The sequence below is a fragment of the Strongylocentrotus purpuratus genome, unplaced genomic scaffold (assembly GCF_000002235.5).
Source record: "Strongylocentrotus purpuratus isolate Spur 01 unplaced genomic scaffold, Spur_5.0 spur5_scaffold_7, whole genome shotgun sequence".
Taxonomy (NCBI): Eukaryota; Metazoa; Echinodermata; class Echinoidea; order Camarodonta; family Strongylocentrotidae; genus Strongylocentrotus; species Strongylocentrotus purpuratus.
The window spans coordinates 20523371-20530706 of record NW_022145613.1 but is presented as its reverse complement, the minus strand read 5'-3'; positions in this window follow the sequence as shown (position 1 = coordinate 20530706).

The window sequence follows — 7336 nt, the reverse complement described above, 5'->3', positions numbered from 1 at the left end:
TTGTTCTTCTGAAGTCAGCATCATGTCTAGCATAATGTCAGGAACGACCAGCATCCTGTGCATCCAGGGGCGTCTCCAAAGGACGGGGTGGGGTGCGACACCCCCCCCCCCCCACCTGTCAGGATATTGTCGGTAAAATTGCGCTGCCGTCGGGAAAAATAGAAAAGGGGATGGGGAAAAAAGAGAGGGAAAAGGAAAGAAAAGATAAGGGAAAGAAAAGAAAAGGAAAAGAAAAGATAGAAAGGAAAAAAGGAAAGAAAGGAAAGAAAAGAGAAGAAAAAAGAAAAAAAAAGGGAGGAGAGGAAAGAAAGGAAAAGAAAGAAGAGGAAAAATAAATAATACTTTAAGAAAACGTCAAAGGGGGGGAAACTGAATTCAGACAAATTAGGGTTAAGAGTCGCAAACGGTACAACGAATCGTCTTCTTTCTCTAATAATTTAATGAAACGTCAAAACTTCCGCGCTTCGCGCTAAAAGAGGAAACTGAATTCAGAAAATTAGGGCTTATTAAGAGTCGAAAACGGTACAACGAATCGTCTTCTTTCTCTAATTAATTTAATGAAACGTCAAAACTTCCGCGCTTCGCGCTTAAGGAGGAAACTGAATTCGGAAAATTAGGGCTTTTTAAGAGTCGAAAACGGTACAACGAATCGTCTTCTTTCTCTAATAATTTAATGAAACGTCAAAACTTCCGGGAGGGGAGGAATACTTTATTTAGACAAGGATTAACAGTCAAGAACGGTACAGCAAATCGTCTTCTTTTTATAATAACTTAACGTCAAAGCTTTCGCGCTTTGCGCGGGAGGGGGGAACTTCATTCAGACAAGGATTAACAGTTGAGAACGGTACAATAAATCGTCTTCTTTTCCTAATAATTTAAGGAAACGTCTAAGCTTCCGCACTTCGAACAGGAGGTCTATCACCCACCCCCCCCCCCCCCCCAATGAGCGCGTTTCGCGCGATATTTCGGTGATTCGCTTGCTCACTACCGCCCCTCCCTAAAATAGCTCTGCGCCTGTATTAAAATATATAGCTACGATTGGACTTAGTTGACGAAATAATTCGTATATTCATGTCGTCGAGGAAAATGATAATTTGCGCATACGCAAGTACTATAGATAGTCCATAGGAAAAGAAATTTAGCCTTCGGCCCCGGGTTTATAGGGTTAAATGTGTAGATATTAGGACATTTAATTTTGTCGGTAATTGGTGGCTGGTTTTGTCGGTAATTGTTGGCCTCTACACCCCCCCCCCCCCCACACACACTGAAAAAGGTCTAGTGACGCCCCTGCCTACCTCCCTGGTATTATAAGTCATATAACTGTCTTGTTATGTTGTGTACTGAGAGACGAAGGACCGTACCTGCTCATAGACTTTTCTTTATAGGGTCTCGAAGCCCTTCTGGCTTTTAGAACACGACACCATGTTTTTGTCTTAAATGTCTTTAGATTTAATATGGTTTAAAGCATCCTTTTTCTTTCCTAAGATGACAATATTATTTGCCATAATGATTGATTATTATCTTTATTATTTTCAATTGTATTAGCATAGTATAATTTGCGTGACAAACGAATATTTTATTACAGTCCTTATTTTGATCTTCAATAATTGTAGATGATCGAAGTGATATTCCATATAGGCATAATGAGCGATTTTGAATAGATATTGAATTAAACATATCGTGAAAAATCCATGATTGTGCATGTGTATCTTTTTATTTGATTTAATTATTGTGAGGGGCACATTTTTCATCACAATAAGAAAGAAATTCGTTTACAATTTTTTTCATACGAATTTTTCACCTCTCTTTCAAAATAAATATCATACCGACCTTCTTGACTAAAGCCTTACTTAAAAGTGTAAGGTTCGATAAACGCCTTGAATCTTGACGTCATGTTATAAATTCTTTGTTGGGAATGGGGGGTTTGAATAAGTATTTATCATTCGGATACAATAGGTAAATTTCATGAAATATCATTGTATATTATTCCCAGGGGCGTACGCAGGGGGGGGGGGGGGGGGTTTTGGGGGTTCAAACCCCCCCCCCCCCCTTTGGTATTTTTATGTATGTAAACCCCCCCTAAAAAAACCTAAAACCCCCCCTTTGGTTTGTTTTTTGTTTTTTGTTTTTTTTTATTATTTAAAAAAAAAAAAAAAAAAAAAAAAAAAAAAATTATACCCACGGCTAACCTAAATAAGGTGACCTTACCCCCCCCCCCCAACGACAAAAAATGTCAAATTATGCAATTTCGAGACCAAAAAAAAAAAAAAATGTGTCGGCTATATTGGGTGGCACGGATGTCTCGTGGAACCCCGGTTGAAAACGCTGTAATCTAGATGGTCAAAATTTGAAGGGGGCCAATATTATTGACCAGGCCAGGCCCCTTTCGAGTGGAAAAAATTTGCAATTTTTTAAAGTGAAACGGACACACTCATAATTATGTAAATACTCTCTCCGTTTCTTTTGTCGAATGTCTTCTATCTTCACTCATATACTTCCATTTCATTTTCTTCTCTGCTGTACACTACGTCAAAGCCACAGATCGGTTTACCCCAAATCACTTTTCGATAATTGTTTCATGCACATTTAACAACAGATTTCATTTAAAGGTATAGACCAGTTTTGGAAAAGCCCCCTTCTCAAAAAATGAAATGGAAGCTCTTATTACCAATCATGTGGAAGAATGTGGTTTGACTAATACGTGATGATACAAATTTTTCGGGAAACCGCCTACTAATTGATATATTTGGTAAATTATCATTTCGATCCGGCCTGGCCGATAGCGATCGCGAATGCACTTCAACATTGAACATTAGGGCATATAATTTTGCTTTTTTGCGAATTTAGGTTGAAATATTGCCACCTAAACCTCTGAAGGCAATATTTAAACAATGTTGAATGGATATTTTGCACCCAAAACCCTTGAACCGCAATTTTACTACTACCGGTCTCATGGGTGTCGATCCCGGGGGGATGGGGGGATATATCCCCCCCCCCCCCAATATTTCAGGTGGGGGGATGGCCTGTACAATCATCCCCCCAATAATTCACCCTCAAAAAAAAAAATAAGAGAAAAATTTATGATGAGAGCCCGATGAGAGTAGTTAATGGTTATTACTCGCAAGATGACCGTCAATATACACATTTTGTTATCTCATTTTCATAATACATACATATACGAGGTAAATGAAACAACCGTATATGAGACAAGAAAAAATTGAATTCTCGCTCATACGGCTTCATCAGGAATTGATGAATTTATTCAATTTGTTCAATCAACAGCATCATAGAAATGCAGTGTGCCAAATGCAAAGATGCAGCGTTAAAAAGTAACGAGCTAAATGTTAAGCGCGAAGCGCAAAAGTAGCAATCTGCAACATCAGACAATCCTGGATAATGTAAACATAGATGAACAAATTCGTGATGAGATCGGAGACAAGGAGTAAGATTTTCGGACGCTAGTTGTTATGTTGTTTCCGTTTACCCTTTTAAAAATTCACATATTCATTGTATCTTTATTTTTATTTTTTTTACTCATTTTATTTCCATATATTTCCTTCTTTTTTTTTTCATTTTTGGAGAACGCATATTATGTCACAATTTATTTTTGTTTTATTGAAAAGCTGATGGAGGCTTCTGTAACTGGCGTATTTCATACAAGTGATTTATAAATGTTCGTGATATCACATGATTTTCAACAAAATTCGCGTTTCTCCATTTCTGTTGCAAACTGACACATTCCCAAAAAGCCAGGAAGAGGATATATTTTGTATAGTCACTAATGGGCCTAGTGGCCGTTAACATAGATTCCTTTCCAGAAGCTATTGCGACAAGCACTGCCGGGACTCCGGGAGATAACATGCTACTCACCATTCGGGCTGTGCATGCAAAGATTTGCAAACGAACGTCCAATGCATACATCATGTGGGGAAACTGAATTAAGACAAGGATTAATATAGAGAACAGTACAACGAATCGTCTTCTTTCTCTAATAATTTAGTGAAACGGCAAGGCTTCCGCGCTTTGCGCGGGAGGGGGAGGGGCAACTGATTCAGACTAGGATTAAGAGTTATAATTAAATGAAACGTCAAAGTACACGATACAACGAATCATCTTCTTTTCTTATAATTTAATGAAACGTGAAAGCTTCCGCGCTACGCGCGGGATGGACGAAAATGAATTTAGAGGTGGATTAAGAGTAATAATCAAATGAAGCGTCAACGCTTCAGCACTCGCGCGGGAGGGCAGGGGCGAATTGCACTCAGACAAGGACACGGTACAACGAAACGTCTTCCTTCTCTAATAATTTAATTAAACGGTAAAGCTTCCGCGCTAAGCGCTGGACGGGCGAAAATGAATACAGACAAGGATTAAGAGTAATAATTTATTGAAACGTCAAAGCTTCCGCGCTGCTTCGCGCGGGAGGGCGGGAGCGAATTCCACTCAGACAAGGACACGATACAACGAATCGTCTTCTTTCTCTAATAATTTAATTCAAAGCTTCCGCGTTTCGCGCGGGAGGGGGGAAACTAAATTTAGACAAGGATTAAGAGTCGAGAATGGTACATCGAATCTTCTTCTTTCTTTGATAATCTAATAAAACTTCAGAGCTTCCGCCCTACGCGCGGAGAAAGGGGAAATTGTCCAAACATTAAGGATTAAGGGTCGAGAATGGTACATCGAATCGCCTTCTTTCTTTAATAACCTAATGAACTGTCAGAGCTTCCGCGCTACGCGCGGACGAAGGGGAACTTGATTCAGACATGGATTAAGGGTCGAGAACGGTCCAACGAATCGTCTTCTTTCTCTAATAAGTTAATGAAACGTCAAAGCTTCCGCGCTTCGCGGGGGAAGGGGGAAGCTCCCCCTTCCTGCACCAACCCCCTAGCTTTGCGTGCTCAATACCGCCCCCTAAAATGAAATCCTGGCTACGCCCTTGGGGAGGGGTGCAACCTGCCACACGCTTCTACCTCTTGGTTGCTTTGATCCATTGCCGACAATATTTTGGCACCTATCATCCCCCCAACCACGGATTCAAATCGACACCTTTTTAAGATGAATGTTGTCCTTACATTTGATTCACATATTGATAGTATAATCTTCCGAGCATTTTCGAGCAATTTATCAATTTAAGCATATTCGTTTTCCTTTTCCTTCATCTCTTCCCTCGCTCTCATCTCTCTTTCTTACTGTTTTAAACCATTCGATTAGTGAAGGCGGTGCACATGCCATCTGCGACACCCTGCCCCCCTCGTATAGTTACGTCACTGGTAGTAGTAGCAATAGTAGTACTTGTAGTAGTACATGTAGTCAGGGGCGTCGCTAGACCTTTTTCAGTGGGGGTGGGGTGTAGAGGCTAACCGACTAAACTAGCCACCAATTACCAAGCTTTGACATTTCATTAAATGATTAGAGAGAGGAGACGATACGTTGTATTGTTTTCGACTCTTAATCCTTGTCTGAATTCAGTTTCCCCTCCCCCCCCCCCCCTCCCGCGCGAAGCGCGGAAGTTTTGCTGTTTCATTAAATGATTAGAGAAAGAAGACGATTCGTTGTACCGTCCTACACTCTTAATCCTCATCTGAATTCAGTTTCCCCCTCTCGCACGAAGCGCGGAAGCTTTGACGTTCGAGTCATTAAATTATTTCTCTTAATCCTTGTCTGAATTCGTCGTCCCCCCCCCCTCCTGCGAGAAGCGCGGAAACTTTGACGTGTCATTAAACTATTAGAGAAAGAAGCCGATTCGTTGGACTGTTTTCGACTTTTAAGCGCGGAAGCTTTGACGTTTCATTAAATTATTAGAGAAAGAAGACGATCCGTTGTACCGTTCCCTTGTCGTATAAATTCAGTTCCCCCCCCCCCTCCCGCGCAAAGCGCGGAAGCTTTGACGTTTCATCAAATTATTAGAGAAAGAAGATTAGATTAGTTTTACCGACACTTAATCATTGTCTTAATTTTCAAAAATGTTTCTTTGTCCGATAAAAAGTCACAGTTCGTAGGGGAAAACAAATTTGCCGGCCGACCGACTTATTACATCTCACCGACTTCAAACTTCTGCATTGACATAATACACGAGAATCGAACAAGTATACCGACACAGCAGACCCGACACAGCAACATAATTATCTATGCTTATCTTTCTTACCCCCTCGACGCGGTGACTCCACCCAACATTCCCCTCTCTCTCTCTTACCCCCACCCCTCCTCTCTTAGGCTCTTGCCACCCTTTCCTTTTCTAGTAGTCAGGGGCGTCGCTAGACCTTTTTCACTGGGGGTGGGGTGTAGAGGCTAACCGACTAAACTAGCCACCAATTACCAAGCTTTGACATTTCATTAAATGATTAGAGAGAGGAGACGATACGTTGTATTGTTTTCGACTCTTAATCCTTGTCTGAATTCAGTTTCCCCTCCCCCCCCCCCCTCCCGCGCGAAGCGCGGAAGTTTTGCTGTTTCATTAAATGATTAGAGAAAGAAGACGATTCGTTGTACCGTCCTACACTCTTAATCCTCATCTGAATTCAGCTTCCCCCTCTCGCACGAAGCGCGGAAGCTTTGACGTTCGAGTCATTAAATTATTTCTCTTAATCCTTGTCTGAATTCGTCGTCCCCCCCCCCCCCTCCTGCGAGAAGCGCGGAAACTTTGACGTGTCATTAAACTATTAGAGAAAGAAGCCGATTCGTTGGACTGTTTTCGACTTTTAAGCGCGGAAGCTTTGACGTTTCATTAAATTATTAGAGAAAGAAGACGATCCGTTGTACCGTTCCCTTGTCGTATAAATTCAGTTCCCCCCCCCTCCCGCGCAAAGCGCGGAAGCTTTGACGTTTCATCAAATTATTAGAGAAAGAAGATTAGATTAGTTTTACCGACACTTAATCATTGTCTTAATTTTCAAAAATGTTTCTTTGTCCGATAAAAAGTCACAGTTCGTAGGGGAAAACAAATTTGCCGGCCGACCGACTTATTACATCTCACCGACTTCAAACTTCTGCATTGACATAATACACGAGAATCGAACAAGTATACCGACACAGCAGACCCGACACAGCAACATAATTATCTATGCTTATCTTTCTTACCCCCTCGACGCGGTGACTCCACCCAACATTCCCCTCTCTCTCTCTTACCCCCACCCCTCCTCTCTTAGGCTCTTGCCACCCTTTCCTTTTCTAGTAGTCAGGGGCGTCGCTAGACCTTTTTCAGTGGGGGTGGGGTGTAGAGGCTAACCGACTAAACTAGCCACCAATTACCAAGCTTTGACATTTCATTAAATGATTAGAGAGAGGAGACGATACGTTGTATTGTTTTCGACTCTTAATCCTTGTCTGAATTCAGTTT